The sequence below is a fragment of the Gekko japonicus genome, unplaced genomic scaffold (assembly GCF_001447785.1).
Source record: "Gekko japonicus isolate JY-2015 unplaced genomic scaffold, Gekko_japonicus_V1.1 scaffold535, whole genome shotgun sequence".
Classification (NCBI taxonomy): Eukaryota; Metazoa; Chordata; class Lepidosauria; order Squamata; family Gekkonidae; genus Gekko; species Gekko japonicus.
The window spans coordinates 656,706-673,938 of record NW_015163621.1 but is presented as its reverse complement, the minus strand read 5'-3'; the positions used below and the strand labels follow the sequence as shown (position 1 = coordinate 673,938).

At 47.5% G+C, this 17,233-nt stretch overlaps 1 protein-coding gene across 1 annotated transcript in view; it reads right to left on the bottom strand.

The window, feature by feature from the left end:
* Positions 1-17,233, bottom strand: part of LOC107107195 (connector enhancer of kinase suppressor of ras 2-like) — a 579,263-nt gene that overhangs the window by 342,524 nt on the left and 219,506 nt on the right. The gene's annotated exons all lie outside the window — the stretch shown is intronic.

Sequence of the window (17,233 nt, the reverse complement as noted above, 5' to 3'; positions counted from 1 at the left end):
GAGGCTGGAAAGGGCAGGGAGGGGAGTTTAGCAGTCCCCCCCCCTGTTTGCAGCTGACCCCGACAAGAGCCCCTAACCAGAGCTGGGGGAGCCATGACCACCACACCGGAGCTAAAGGAGGGAATTTGCCCCCCCCGCCGTCGCAGCTGCGACAGAACAGCCACACCAGAGCTCAAGGAGGCAAGGAGGGAACGTTTCGCCCCCCCCCCAGTCACAGCTGCGACAGCCGCACAGCCACAACTTTTTAAAGAGCCCCTGAGGAGAGCTGGGGGAAACCGAGCAGCAATGCCCTGTGGCTGGGCGCTGGCTTGGGAGGGCGAGGGGTGGGCAGGGCTTCTGGGAAATTCCGGTGGGGGCTCTGGCTTCCCAGCCCACCTGGACTTTACGCCGGTACCGCCGATGACCCGGCGCCCCCCCCTCGCCATCCCCGAGCTCGGGCTCTTCCGGGTGAGTCCGGGGGAGGCTGAGCACCTTCCTGAAATTTTCGGGGAGTCTGAAGACCCGACGCCCCCCCGAAGATTACGCCTATGAGAGGCAGGCAATCAAGCCACCTCTCTGAAAATGTCCAAGCCCCAGTAGGGGTCACCAGAAGTTACCATGACCTCCAGACACACAAATACTAAAAAACCAAAAAAAACCACATGTAACTCCTAGTCCAATATTACTGAATGCATAACACTGTTCAGACATCATAAGAACATAAGAGACGCCAATGTTGGATCAGGCCAAAGGCCCATCCAGTCCAACACTCTGTCACACAGTGGCCAAAAATACCAGGTGCCATCAGGAGGTCCACCAGTGGGGCAAGGACATTAGAAGCCTTCCCACTGTTGCCCCCCCCCAAGCACCAAGAAGACAGAGCATCACTTGCCCCAGAGTCCCTATCTATACCTTGTGACTAATAGCCACTGATGGACCTCTGCTCCATATGCTTATCCAATTCCCTTTTGAAGCCGTCCATGCTTGTAGCCGCCACCACTTCCTGTGGCCGTGAATTCCATGTGTTAATCACTCCTTGGGCGAAGAAGTACTTCCTTTTATCCGTTCTAACCCGACCACCCGACCGCTCAGCAATTTCATGGAGTGCCCACGAGTTGTTGTATTGTGAGAAAGGGAGAAAAGTACCTCTTTCTCTACCTGCTCTATCCCATGCATAATCTTATAAACCTCAATCATGTCACCCCTCAGTCGTCGTTTCTCCAAGCTAAAGAGCCCTAAGCGCCTTAACCTTTCCTCATAGGGAAAGTGTTCCAATCCTTTTATCATTCAAGTTCCCCTTTTCTGCACTTTTTCCAAAGCTATAATATCCTTTTTAAGGTGTGGTGACCAGAACTGTACACAGTATTCCAAATGAGGTCGCACCATTGATTTATATAGGGGCATTATGATATTGGCTGATCTGTTTTCAATACCCTTCCTAATAATCCCCAGCATAGCATTGGCCTTTTTATTGCAGTCACACACTGTCTCGACATTTTCAGTGAGTTATCTACTACAACTCCAAGATCTCTCTCTTGTTCAGTCTCTGCCAGTTCAGACCCCATCAACGTGTATTTATATTTAGGATTTTTGGCTCCAATGTGCATCACCTTGTGCTTGGCCACATTGAACCCCATTTGCCATGTTGACGCCCACTTGCCCATCCTTGACAGATCCCTTTGGAGTGCCTCACAATCCTCACTGGTTTTCACCACCCTGAACAACTTTGTATCATCCGCAAATTTAGCCACTTTACTGCTTACTCCCAACTCCAAATCATTAATGAACAAGTTAAAAAGCAGTGGACCAAGTACTGATCCCTGTGGTACCCCGCTGCTTACCACCCTCCACTGTTCAACATTTGGATAAATAGGGAATTGGCCAAAAAGACTGACACAACCACTTTTAACTTTAAAGGGGGTAACTTCTCTGATATGAGAAGACATGTGGAGAGGAAACTGAAAGGAAAAGTAGAAAGGGTCAAAACCATTGGGGAAGCTTGGAAACTTTTCTGTGCACCTGTCTCTGCTTCTCCAGGTCAGCCACCTTGGCCTCAAGGGAGCAAACATGTTCCCTGAGAACCAGGAGCTCCTTGCACCGAGCACACACCCAAGACTTCTGTCCAGTGGGCAGATAGTCATATATGTGACACTCTGTGCAAAACACTGGATAGCCCCCAATCCCCTACTGGCATTCTGGCTTCATAATTCCTTTAAAATAAGTAAATATAACCCCCCTTTTAAAACCCTTTGTATTTATGTGGTTTTCCTCGTCAAAGTCAACTTACCTTACAGGGAAGACAAGGAGCCTTGGGCCTTCGCTTTCTGGCTCTTCCTGGACTTCTTACAGAGCCCCTAGTCTAAGAGTCCCTAGGCTAAGAGCTACAGGCCAACAGCCCTTTAGCTCGTGCCTCTGGCAAGGTGCTTCCTTAAATAGAGGCCTCCCCCAGCAGAGGGCGGGGCAGCAGCTATTCAAATTCACCCAGGCACTCAATCACAGGCAAACAATGCCCCTTCCTCTCCCTCTCAATTACAGTCAATCACAGTCAAACGATGCCCCTTCTTCTCCCTCTCTCAAGCAGCCAGGACTCTGTAACAACTCTAATCGCTTTCACACACTCCCAAACACAGTCCTCCCACACAATAACTTCAGCTGAATCTCCTCAGCTGAAAGCCAGTAAAAAAACACTCAACCCTCTAGCAGCTCTGTCTCCCGCTCCTGCTCAGAGCTCAGCTGGGTCTCTTTCACATATGTAACATGCATATGTAACAGGAACCCACCAACTGTGTATATCCCTATCCAATATGTATGGTTGCCATGTACTGTGTATTTTGCATATACATACAGCAAACTGACCACAGAATTTTTCAGGGTTCTTGACTGAGAGTACCAAGGCATGAAAAATACATGTGTTGTCCCTGTTCACACACCACGGGAACCTTGTGTAGTGAGGAGCATTATGGGTAGCTCAGGCTCTCAACGTTCACAGTATGTGAAGACGTAATGTTAGGGGGAAAGTCTTATACTATATTTGTATCATAACGTTTAAGCCATCAACTTTTTTGTTCCACTAACAGATAGGACTGTTCATAACAGGTTTCTTGTTTAGAATTACAAGCCCCTGATTTCAACCACTGACCCTCAAACCCTGGCATGAAAATAAGTGTCTCCAGAAGCCACAACACAGCGATTCTTTAACCTAGTTGTTGAACACGAAGGCAAAAGGAAAGAGGAGGGACACAAACCCCCAGCAATTAGATGCAAAACACAAAAGTCCTCTTGTGTGCTTGCTCTGTGCTGGGATATACCAGACAAATGCACCAACCTCTGATAAGGACATACCTGTGTAGCTGGGTGATCTAAAGATGCCTCTTTGCTAGGCACATCTATGATAGAAAAGCAAAAAAAATCTGCTGTTTTTATGACTCATGCTGCTCTTTCGTTACTCTCCAGGGTATGGTTTTTGGAAAACATTTTACTTAATGGTTCAAACAGTATGGCAGCTGACAGAGAGGGAATGGAGAAAGTCGCTGTCAGAGCATCCGCCTCTCTTCTGACACGATGGTACTCATCATGCACAAAAGAAGGCTGGCAAACAGAGAGACAGCCATGAAAGAGAACTTAATCTTAGCAATTCTCTCTCTCTCTCTCTCTCTCTCTCTCTCTCTCTCTCTCTCTCTCCGTAAGTCACTTTGTGACTGCAAACACCGTCGTCCATTTTTTGCAATGAGTCTGATGATTTGCAGTAGCATGGCCACTGCTGGCTAAGGAAGTTGTCATGCAATGAGAGGGAAAAAAATGGACTCCCTCTGTGGTGTTTGGAGCACACCGTGTTCCTTTTCTGGCATATACTTTAATGCAAACACCTTTTTCCCCCTTGGCGGAACAGGTGGCTGCTATTCAGCCGGGTTTTTAAAAAGGTAAGAAAGGCTCCCTCTCCAGCAGCGGTAGGTGGATTCTTTCGGTAACTTCACAATATGAGATGGCGCACATTAGGCACCTTCTCTATGCCTTGAAAAGCCTTGTTTGTTGAATTCAGTCAGGCATCAAAACAGTATTGGAGTCTCCAGCGACCATCCAAGTTTGACTGGGCCGGGGGTCCCCAGCCTGCGGGCACAACTGGGATTCTGACAGGGCGTGGTGGGCACAGCAGCAATACGATCACCCCAAAATGGCTGCTGCAGAAGGCGGAGACAGCCACAGAGTGATTGCCACAGCTTAACTTCAGCGACGCAGTATAGATCCTCGTGCTGTGGTGACAACGGCTGCGAAAGCAACTTTTAAAAAACTGCGCAGCCAATCAAGTCTCGGACAGCCAATCAGAAGGCTCGCTGGGCAAAAGCCCTACCTGGCCCCACCCACTTCCAGAAACACTTTGCAGCTGCCAAAACAGATGTCGACAAGCACCATGGCTCCCCTGGGCACTGTGTTGGGGGGTCCTGCACTAGAACAATGGCCCTTTCTGCTCCTGCCTAGGTATGCACCAGAACCTCCATAGTCTGCAACTTTTGAGATACCTGTGCAGGTGGTTGGCCACCTATGATTATTTAAAATTTTAATAAGTTACTAAGAGAGATGTGAGGTTATACTTCAACATCACCATTCTATCAGTTTGGTCTTGTTCTAAAGTGGTTCCCACATGCCTTGACTGGTCAGAAAATGTAATACATAAGACAGACAGACCACTCTTCTGCGGGAGTTGTGCTGGATGGGAGATGTAGCTTGTTCTTCAATTACCCTGATATGAAATAGACTAGAGCTCCTTTAATGGTGCACTGTTCGCTTGCTCACCAGTCTTTGCAAACAACTACTTTCTCATATTTTTGCTGCCACGTGAAAGGCCTCTTGAGAAAAACGTGGAAACAATACCAAACTCCTTCTGAATTCCAGTGCACCTGTCCTGAATGCCCAGAGAGAAGGGGAGAGAGGCAGCCATTGCCAGGAAGCATTGCTGAGTTGTTTCATTCAGATATTCCTACTAATACGGGGTGATGTGGTCAAGCCCCGAAGGCAAATCATTGACTGACACAGATACTAAAGCTAGCAATGAATATCTGCTGTATCACAATGCTGTCCCTCTCCCATTTGACCTGTGCAATCTGTACAGCTGGGCTGGAATGCAGAAAGACTCATGTGTTCGTTAGAAATTTGTCACTGTGTGCTTGGAGAAAAGCCTTCTTCCTATGCTCCTGCAGGTTCCTTCTGGTGCAGTGGACCATGCGAAAGCAAACCACAGACTACCCATCACCGGAACAACTGCCTGTGAGAGATAGTGTCTTGCAAAACCAGTTAGTCTCAAAGGTGGGGTACTTTGTGTGTGTGTGTGTGTTTTTTAAACCGTTCTTTCTACTGCCCTACTTTCCGCTGCTCCACTCAGCACAGGGAGGCCAAGGATAAAACTAAATTAGATTTTAAACTCATCGGGACAAGGATCTGATCAATTATTTACCCTCCTTTCCTGCTTCAAAGGCGCTCAGGGCAGCAGACAGCGTTCTCCTCTCATGCGATCCTCACAACAGCCCTGTGAAGGAGTGGGTGCCAAGGGCCTAATTGGATGTGACAGTTTCCACATGTTCGGTTATGAAGACAAAGGGCATGGCATCCAGCCGTAACTGACTCACAGCGGATTCCTCAATAGGGTGTTCCAGGTGAGAGGTGAGAGACGAGCAGAGGTGGCTTGCCATTGTCTTCATCCGCATAGCAAACCTCGTCTTCCTTGGTGGTCCCTCATCCAAGTACTAAGCGTGGCTGACCCAGCTTAGCTCCCAAGCTCTGACACGTCCAGGCTAATCAAGGCTATTCAGGCTGCTGTGGTTAGCTCTGGTTAGGTCTTCTTTCTCTGTGTTACCCTTTCAAGAAAGCAGCTTCCTCATGCAATAGGCCCTTCTTTGGCATCTTGAGTACCAGAGGCCAAAGCTAGGCAGACAGCAACACCCACACCTAATTCTCTCTACTGAACCTCAGTCTACTCATACTAACCTCTTCCTCACATGACTGCAGACAGCAAGCGGAAACTGAAGAAGAAGAAGAGGAGGAAGAGGAGGAGATTGGATTTACACCCCGCCCTTCACTATCCAAGGGAGTCTCAGAGCGGCTCACAAACTCCTTTCCATTCCCCTCCCCACAACAGACACCCTGTGAAGTAGGTGGGGCTGAGAGAGCTCTGACAGAAACTGCTCTTTTTCAAGAACAGCTCTTATCAGAACTAAGGCTTGCCCAAGGTCATCCAGCAGGTGCAAGTGGAGGAGTGGGGAATCAAACCCGGTTCTCCCAAATTAGAGTCCACGCACTTAACCACTACACCAAACTGGCATGTTCCATGACACTTTAGCTGTTGGTTGGCTGAAGGCCCTGCTGAGTTTCTCTAAAGGGGACCGAGGAAGGACCCTGTGGGGCTTTCAGCCAATCAGAACCATTGTTGACAGCAGCCAAAGCATTCTCAGCCAGCGGGGAGTGCTGTCCCAGAAGCTGCGTTTGTGAAAGTGCAGTACGGGGGGGGGGGTTCTAACTGGGTGCATGTGGTAATTACAGGCGACTCCTAATTGAACTTGTAGAAAATGGTTAGGCCATGAGAATGTGCAAGCGACCCAAGGTCACCTAGTGGCTGAGTGAGAATTTGAACCCAGCCCTAGTTTGACAGTGTAGCCAATACTCCACATCGACTCTCCCTGGTATCCCAGGTGCTTATGTTCCTGTTTACAGGCAGCTGTTTAAAGTGATGCAAAAGTAACAATTTCTTATTTTAAAAAACCCCATTATGGATTTCAAATACTTTGTTTATACATTAAGGATATTTTCCCTTCCGCTTCTTCTCTAGATGCTTGTTAATGTTGCACTTCCTCTTACCGACGTCTAAACAGGAATTATAGCGAAAGACTACAAAGTGGTTCTCTGTGGGAGCAGGAGAGTTGGTAGAAATGTCCCAGGCTTGTATTGGCTTTTAAGTTAGAGAGATTCCCCTAGGGAGAGAATCCGCTTGACAAGAGAACAGCTGTGAAAGATATTCAGTTATCAAAATGCCAGTTTGTTCCTCCTGCCTTCTACCACAAGCTTTAGAAGGAAAGAAACTTGGCAGAGCAGCATTTATATTGAAAAGATGCACCAACAACCATATTTCGTGATAAGCTGAAATAGCAGTAAGAGTTTCAGCATTACAGAGCATATATTCTTGGACGCAGCTGAAGCATTACATCCAGAACCCCAAAGAGAGAGGCAACATGCAAATGTGTTTGGTGGGTTGCCAGGCCCCCGGTTCGGGTGAGGGTTCCCACGCTTTTGTGGGGCCCTTTTCTGCTGCCGGCCAGCTGACCAGTGGGGGAAACCTCGCCCACAAATGCCCACAAATGCGATGTAATGACATCATCCAGAAGTGATGTCATAACACTGCTGACATCAGGGGGTGACGTTCTAGTTTTTGGACAAAACTCTATGGTAAAATTGGGCTCAAACAATAGAAGATCTCAGGATGGACCCTGGAGCCCCCCCGCCAACAGCCAGGTAGGACTGGCAACCCTAATTGGTTGGTCACACACACACATTTTGGAAACCACTTTTTGTCATGGTAGTCACATCTCAATTAGAATGCGGTTGGCCTTCTTGGGGTCAAATAACATTGATTTAACATAGACAAGTTGTCAATCCCTGATCCAGGCCACAGGAGCATATGCCTCAGCAGTCTATTTACCGGGTCCAATCCCTTTCTTTCTGATCCCTGCCCCCAGAAAATCCCTATTTTTGCCTTTTGGTTTTGTCAGATGCTGGAATTCTTTAAGATCAAGTTAAGTCTTTGACTGGGGTGTGTGTGGATAAGTGTTTTTTCAGCACTTGAATATGAAGGGCCTCTTCACAAAGTCTCCATGTTTCTGGGGCAATGACACAAGGACTTGGAATATTTTGCTTTTAATGAATGTAATAGCAAAGGATGTGCTGACCATCTAATATAGCCATATTTTAAACCAAATCATACCTTCAATGGATGTTTTGTGCCTCCCAGACTCTCAAGAGCCCTTTTCTCCTTTTGGACACACAAACAGAAGTAGGCACTGCCTTCCCCTCTGTGCTGTTTTCCCCTCCTTGAAACTCCCTGTGAAGCCCCATTGGTTTTGTTACAAAACTTACATACAACTATGTAAGTAACCTGATTTCTCAAATGGGGTCAACAGCAGCTCCAGGAGCAAAGGGAAGAATGCAGCTGCTTCTGCATGCGTGCCCCAGCTGCAAGGAGAAAGGAGCTTGCATGAGTCTGGGAGGTGCAAGGCTCCCATTAAATGTGTGGTTCAAAATCCTCATCTCCTCTCCCAACAAACATTAGAACTCTGCACTGTGTTAAAGACCAAAAGAGACCAGAGATTACACAGCCTGACATTTTAATGTACTGCAACTGCTGTGGAATATAGAGTCCAGAACACAGTTCAGGAGCACATGAGGCATCCAGCTTCCCTAAAACGAAGCACGTCTGGGTCTGCTTGGTGGGGTGGATCCAACCGTCCTCCAAGGAGCCTTCCTCCAACTTAAGAGCCTTCTTTCAACTTAAGTGGCCCTTCCACTGGTGAAAGGCTCTATGCAAGAGTCCTCTATTGGAGGACCAACTACTTAAACTGCTAGAAGAAAGATTAGGCTAGAAGAAAGCTTCAGACTTTGCGCGGTGAAGTGGTAGGATCCACCCCAGTGTCTGGAAACTTAATTATGCCCCCTTAAATTCCACAGAAAAAAGTATTTTTGTTTCTAATACATCTTTAAACAAAATAATATGTATCAGGGCTTGAGTCAATAAAGACATGCCATTAAAGAACGACGAAATGCAGCATACTGAGGCAGAGTAGAACTTTCAGCAATCTGTAATGATGGTGGGGTGGAACGGGCGCTCTGGTAGCAATGCTTGTTGTGAAAACAGAGTGGTTTTATGAGTATGACAGGCAGTGCGGTATAGAGGTTAACAAGCGGGACTAAGGTTGGGGAGACACAGGCCTGGGGTTGCCAGACCCCCAGGTGGAGGGGGGGGTCTCCCACCAACAGGCTGTGCCCCCCCCAGCCACTGATCAGATGGAAGTCAGGGGGACTTACCTGGAGAAAGAGAAAGACCCAGGCCTTGTTGGTGTTGCACAGGCCTTGTTGGTGTCGCCATAGTCTGAATGGCTATGTGAGTGAGTTGAAGGAAACCATGCATGCAACTGGCTTATTGTTTTAAAGCTCTTGCTGCAGCTGATCAGACCAATGGGCAAGCTGTTTTTCTAGGCTAAATAGGCTTGCCAGTTCTATTTATTTATTAATTTATTAATTAAATTTATACCCCGCCCTCCCCCGTAGGGCTCAGGGCGGCTTACAAGGCAAGAAATCTTGCAACAATAAAAACATACTATACATTTAAAAACATACTATACAATTTAAAACCAATCTCAATACAAATACAAATAAAGTGCTCAATAATCCTCAGGTCCAAAACCCAGAAAGATGATTGACCATATCCAAACATTCCCGGTAGGCATTCAGTGGCTTCAATATTAGGATGTTAAAAGTTCAGATGTTCTTTCCTAGGGCCTTTTCCACCCCCCTATCATGACAATATAACAGGGGGGGTGGCGGCGGCGGCCCCTACTCGAAAGCCTGGTTTGGGGGAACATATGGGGAAAGGCGGTCCTTCAGGTAGGTTGGACCCTGGCCATGTAGGGCTTTATAGGTAACGACCAGCACTTTGAAGCGAATCCGGTACGCTATTGGCAACCAGTGCAGCGCTTTCAGCACAGGCTGTATATGGTCCCTTCTAGAGAGACCCATTAACAGCCTGGCCGCAGCATTCTGCACCAGTTGCAGCCTCCGGATTTGCGACAAAGGCAGCCCCATGTAGAGAGCGTTGCAGTGGTCTAGCCTCGAGGTGACCGTCGCGTGGATCACTGTGGCCAGATCATCTCGGTCCAGGTAGGGGGCCAACTGCCGAGCCCGCCGAAGATGGAAAAAGGCGGACTTGACAGTGGCTGCCACCTGGGCCTCCATCGTTAAAGCGGAGTCCAGGTGTACTCCCAAACTCCGAACCCCAAACGCAGGCACCAAAGGCACCCCATCAAAGGTCAGGAGAGGGAGCCCCAGTCCTGTCCCGGCCCAACTCAAGTCCAGGACCTCCGTCTTTGCTGGGTTTAGTTTCAATCGACTCAGCCGGAGCCAACCAGCCACAGCTTCAAGTGCCCGATGCAGGTCTTCGGGACCCGAGTCCGACCGGCCACCCAACATCAGATAGAGCTGGGTGTAATCAGCATATTGATGACATCCCAGCCCATAACTCCGGATAATCTGGGCAAGGTGGCGCATATAAATGTTAAATAGCATCGGGGACAACACTGCCCCCTGCGGTACCCCACACTCAAGGGGATACCTATGGGAGCGCTGGTCCCCGAGAACCACCCTTTGTCCCTGACCTTGCAGGAAAGAGGCAAACCATTGAAGGGCAAGCCCCTGAATCCCCACGTCGGCGAGGCGATGGATCAGCAACTGGTGGTCGACAGTGTCAAACGCTGCCGACAGGTCTAACAACACCAGTGCCGCCACACCGCCTCGATCCAGATGTCTCTGGAGATCGTCAGTCAAGGCGACCAAGGCCGTCTCGGTCCCATGGCCCGGGCGGAAGCCGGACTGGAAGGGATCTAAGACTACCAGGTGATTGACGGCAGTAAAAAAAAACCCTCACCTTTCTAAACACAGCTCAGGTTGTGCATGAAATTCTGCATATAGTGGTCTATAATCTGGGTCTTCATATAGACCATTTTTTAAAAACTTGGCTGCCTATGTTCTCACCAGGCTTCCAGTGGTTTGGCCACCTCTGTCTCCAACCCGGACAGTCCACCACTCATCCCACAACACATCAGCTTCCTCCCTCCAGTTTTCAAGCCTCGCCCAGAAGCTTTTTGTGCCCCATGAAGAACTAACTGGGGCTTCAGCAGGTAATGTTGTTGGTGTTACTCCTGCCCCCTTCTCCTGGATTCACCTGTGGCTGTTATTATTTATTTATTTATATCTTCGATTTCTACCCCGCTCCAACCCCGAAGGGTCTCTGAGCGGCTTACAAGTTCCAAATTTATCCCTAGCTAAGGCCACATATCTACAGGGGTTGGGGCTGCCTACCGGCACCCATGTGGCAGGGCTCGCTGTTTTTTTTCTTAGTTGTTCTTTCTCAGGCTGTCTTTTGGGTATCAGTGCTCGGTTCCTGGTGTGGTTGTCCGGTCTTTCTCTTTTTCTTTCGGCGGGCTCGTCTGGTATGTAGGTCGCATCGGCTTACAGCCCAGCTACGTCCGTACAGCTCCGCTTGCGTCACGTCGCCACGTCCTTCTGTAGCTCCGCCTCTGTCTCCACCTCCATTGCTTCACTTGCCTTTGCTCTGCCGCTCCGACGCTATGCCACTCCATCGCCGCCATTTCCGCCGCCGCTGCAGTCGCTTTTACTGCTCCTGCCACACACCCCCATACGGGGAGGGTGACCCCTGCCACCTAAGGGCAGGTACCCATTCATCTACTTGCTTATATTAATTGCTTTCAAACCGCTGGGTGGACGGGAGCTGGGACTAGGGCAAGGAGCTCACCCTGGCCGCGGTGGGTCTCAAACAGCTGTCGCAGCTGTTCATTGATGTTACCAGAAGTCGTTTTACCGCCTGCGCCACCGCTCCCTAAGGGGAGGGCATCCCCCAAATGGTCATACATCCTTACAGCACAGGCTCACCGGCAGCTTCTTCATTAAATTGCATTTACCTTCTTTCTTTCTTTTTTAATCTCCAAGGGAGATATATTTGAGCTGCTCAAAATTACCCATATGGAGCTGAAGATCTGGAAAGCCAGGAATGCTTGGTTGATAAACCACGAAGCTGCTCTGCGCTTGCTTCGAGGATGTATATCTTCAAGAGCACTGTGCAGAGGACCCCTCCGCCTCCTCTCTTTCCATGGGAGAAATCATTAGACAAGACAGGTCCCAGAAACCAATGGGCTGGATTATTTTATGTTGGGAAACTGGAACAACTTTGGAAACAAGTAGAGAGGGCGAGCCACCAGCAAATTTCAGCCAGGGCTATCGGACACTCTGAAAAATTATACGTTATATATTGCTTTGCAGTGCTAAAGGGATGTGCAGTGCTAAAACATCATCTTCCCCCACTCAAAAACAACAACAACAAAACCTCGTAGGCTTGTTTTGAATATTACAATAAAACTAGGGATGTTTCCAAATTTGTCCCTGATCTGCATGTTTCTGGTCTTCTTTCCAAATAATTTTTTTCTGGTCTTCTTTCCAATTATCTGGTCTTGTTTCCAAAGTGGAACTTATACATTAGGAAGTCCCCATTCTACTGTCTTTTTAATTTCTTTTATACCAAAATAAATTACTGGGTATAACTGTCCCTACAGTTTTTAAGATCCTCTGTGAAACAAGGAGGAAAGGACGACTCCTCTCTATTAGTTATGCACACATGCATTTTGATGCAACACCGCAAAAACATAATCTGAATGCTATTGTGCATATGATGGCATCAGAAGGCTTTTTGTACAGCGTTTTAAACAATGCATGTGTATATATATACTGTCTACCTAGCATGCTTTGATTGCGCTCTTCCTCCAAGGAGGTCTGGACAGCCTACATGGATCTCCCTTCTCCATGGCCCATGCACCCAAGGGAGGGGCAAACATCCCCCCATGGCCATTTCCACTGGCAAAAACAGCATGGGAGGGAAGCCTGAAGCCCCTCCTTCTCTCTCACAGTGCACCTGAGCTGAACAGAACAACAGAAGGTTTTGAAGGTGAGTTCCCCTTCCTGATCACACATGTGACTACAAGTCAGAGTGGGCACCCGTGACCCAACTCATATCATGCGAGCTCACTGATAAAGCACTTCAAAAAAGCAATCTCAATGTGATTGTACAATCAGCTGTATCTTTGGCATGGTGTTCCACCAGTGTCCAGCAGCAGCGAACACACCAGAAGATAGAGATAGAATTCAACAAGATCTGAACACACTGGAAAAGTGGGCAGATGTGAACAAGATGTAATTTAACAAGGATAAGTGCCAAGTTCTACATCTGGGTAACAAAAATGAGGAACACACATACTGGATGGGGGATACACTTCGGAGTAGCAGTGTGTGCGAGCAAGATCTTGGGTTACCGGTGGACCAAAATTTAAATATGAGCAGCCAGTGTGATGCGGCAACAAAAAAAGCTAATGCAGTCTTGGGTGTATCAACAGAGGCATAATATCTAAATTGCAAGATGTCATAGCCCTGCTGTACACTGCATCGGTCAGGCCACATCTGAAGTACTGTGTGCAGTTCTGGAGGCCTCACTTCAAAAAGGATGTGGACAGTATAGAGCAGGTGCAGAGGAGAGCGACGAGGATGATCGGAGGCCTGGAGACCAAGCCCTATGAGGAAAGGCTGAGGAACTTGGGAATGTTTAGTCTGGAGAACAGGAAGTTGGGGGGGGGACATGATGGCTCTCTTGAAGTATTTGAAGAGCTGTCACTTAGAGGAGCGCAAGGAGCTGCTCCTGTTGGCAACAGAGGATAGGACTCACAATCATGGGTTTACATTAAGAGCAGGAAGGATATTAGGAAAAACTTTTTTACAGTAAGAGATGTGCAACAGTGGAATCAGCGGCCTTGGGAGGTGGTGAGCTCCCCCTCACTGGCAGTCTTCAAGCAATGGTTGGACAAATGCTTGTCAGGGAGGCTCTAGGCTGCTTCTGCATTGAACAGGGGGTTGGACTAGATGGCCAGGATGGCCCCTTCCAACCCTGTGATTCTATGATTCTATACCACTACAACTGCCGAAAAAAAGGATCTTTATGCAATCGTATGTATTACTCAATGCAGTCTGCCAATATGAAGAGGATTTGCAAATCAGCTGCAGGAACCAAAAGGGTACAGCCTATTATACATGCTTCAATTCCAGAATTATTTTTTTGAAATCCTCCTTGTTAAAGCATGACACAGGGCAGAGCAAGCTTATAAAACAAAGACAAGGGATGTGCAAAATCCATTTTGCTCTAAATAAAAACACACCAGGCCAGAAGCTTTGGAAAACTTTTACAAAGGAGCAAAACAAACATGTCGGTGGACAAAGGGTTGTGCGATGGTTTTCACTGAGCTGTCGGTAGCATTAAGCGCACAGACCCTCCCCGAGGATCTCCAGCTGCCTTAGAACAGACCCGGATACTCAGAAGCACATGAATTAATTCAGAGTGGTGTGCGATCTGCCACAAGAAGCTTTGGGGAACATCTGTCTGAAACCAAAATGGGTTTTTTTTGTTTTTTTTGCAACCTCTTTTCATTTGTTTCCTATGGAACATGAAAAGCTTCCCTGTGCAATCGAAGACACGGACCTGCAACATCAATCTTGTAAAAGGGCCACCATGGAGAGTCCCATCAAAGACCCCTCTCCCAATTCCTGAAGCCAGTAATTACCACCAGTGTTTTGACAGATCTATGATCTAATGTATCTCCTACACCTAAGGTACAGGGAAAACAAACATTTCAAGATTTCTTGGCTAAGAAGGAAGGTGTGATCTTTAAGGCAAGGTCCGTACCATTATTCATTAAATAAGTTCTCTCATTTAGTACATCCAGTTTCCGGAGCTGCAGTTTTAATTGCTTGCATCTGTGAACGTGCATAGATCAGAGAACATCAATAGAAATAAACGATGCAACCAGACCAGCTTGGTGGGGTGAGTTGCGCAATGCAGGATACTAACTTCTCTCATACTGAGCTTTGCCTGAGTCATAAAAGACCTCTTTAATATCATGACTCAGACATATTTCCTTTACAACCACATTAAAACAAACCATTCATAGGAATCTACATGTATGAAGGTGTTAAAGTTACCAACAACCAGGTGGGGCCGGGCATTCTTCCAGAACTACAATTGATCTCCAGAAAACAGAGATCAGTTCTGATACACAAATCTGTCTGCGTGCTCCCGTTGCCAAATTGGAAACACACAGTTGGAGTCCAACGAGTTAGATGAATATCTGTTTAATGCATTAAAACAGGGAATACAGGGCTGAGTGCCTTTGCAACTCAGCGATTCCAAAGCTGTATTCTGCAATAACCAGGAAGGGCAGAAGGTCTTATACCCCAAATGACATCACCTATAGTTTACACATTAAAGAATCTCTAATTGGTACCAAGCAGTTAACATCATACAAGCATCATTTGACTTTAAACCTTACTATTGGTCTCTCCTTATACTGGTCATGTATGTCAGGGATTGTATTTGCTTATCTGCCCTTCAGAGCAATGGGAACATTAGGGAACACTGAGATCCTTTCTGACCTTAGTGAAGCTAGACCTCTTTCCCTTGTTTTTGGGGAGCTGGGTGATAAGGGTTGTGATTCACATTTAACTTCGCTCTTGACGTCCTTGCAGCTTCTTGAATACGCATTCCATTTCTATTGCATCCTAATTCCATCTACAGAGGCTTCTAATAATACTTTTGCTTAATATGGCTTCTTATATTAAAAAAATGCAATTATAAAATATATCTATTCTGCTATAGGTTTCTCTAATCAGAAGATTCTAGGTTACATACCAAGATCTGGATCTATTATAATTAAACTTTTGAAGGCACAGTGACAGCTGTCAGCATATAAACATGTCAGAGGAAATGCCAGAACCCACATTCAGAAATCACATTCAATTTTCCCTTGTCCTACAGTTCCCCATGGAGGAAACAGCCACTCTGGAGGGCGGACCCTATGGCATTCTTCCCCAAACTCCATCTTCCCCAGGCACTGCTCCCAGATTTCCAGGAACTTTCCAAGATGGGAGTTGGCAATCCTAAAAGATGGATATGCAAAGGCCTCTGTGTATCACAGTCGGCAGCAGAGCCACCAGATGTGATTTTTATCCCCCCCCCCATGTATTCGTGTGCACTCTTCATTAACAACTCACTACATGGCGCCTTCGTATTTAGTCATGCCGGCCACATGACCACGGAAATGTCTTTGGACAGTGTCTTCGGCTTTGAAATGGAGATGAGCACCACAACACTAGAGTCAGATTCGACTGGCTTTCGAGCAAGGGAACCTGTACCTTTACCTTTACATTGCTGTGGACAGGGACATGCTGTGTAGGGTTGCCAACTTCTGACTGGGAAACACCTGGAGGATGTGGGACTGGAGCCTGGGGAGAGCAGGGTTTGGTGAGGAGAGGGAGGGACCTCTGCAGGGTATAACCTTTGAAGGAGTCTACCCTCCAAAGTAGCCCTTTTCTCCAAGTGAACAACTCTCCATTGTCTGGAGCAGTGTTCCCTCTAAGCTGAGTCAGTGTGAGCTAGCTCACAGTTTTTTAGCCTCCGGCTCACACATTTTTGTCTTAGCTCGGGAAGGATGGCTCCAGAGCAAACTAAGACCGATTCCCCACTAGCCGCTGCTCCGTCCTCGCTCTTCCTCTCTCTCCCCCCCCAATTCTACGTGTCAGTTTCCCACCACTTGCTGTGCGGCCACATTTTGCCCCGCAGCTTCACCCGATTTTCCCCATGTCTTCTCAATCCTCAGGATCGAGAAGACGCGGGGGAAATCGGATAAAGCTATGGGGCAAAATGCTGCCGTGCAGCAAGTGGTGGGAAATTGACACATAGAATTGGGGGGAAAGGAAGAGCGAGGACAGAGCAGCGGCTAGTGGGAAATCGGTCTAAGTTATGCAGCAGCCAAATCGCTCGCTCGCAGCTTTAATGCCAGTAGCTCACAAAGTAGAATTTTTGCTCACAAGACTCCACCGCTTAGAGGGAGCATTGGTCTGGAGATCAGTTGAAATTCTGGGAGATCTCCTGGAGGTTGGCTATTCTATGTGTAACCACTTCAGCCTTAGAAGGGTTGGATTAGCGCTCACAGAACTGCAGATACATCTTTCTAAAACCTGGACTGCTGTTTAAACAAACACAGCTTTTGCTGAAAAGCAGACAGAACCAAGGGTACAGAGCAGGGAGTTCTTAAAACAATTGTGTTAGCAATAAATACCGGTATATTGTGAAGGAAGAGGACTCCAGCTCATATGCTCCAGTGAAGTCTCAATCCTTGGCAAAGTATATCCTCTTTATAGGCTCTGAGAAGCAACTTTTCCTCACAGCAGAAGAACAAGTGGCCTAGGCCAGAACATAACCCCTTTTCTGCCAACTGTCCTTCTCCTTGTTCCACAGTTAGTCTTGTCTGGAACTCATTATTCCACAGAAATCCTCTACTCCTTCTAGGAAAACACCTCCGCTCTCTGCTCAGCTGTCAGATTTCTCCCA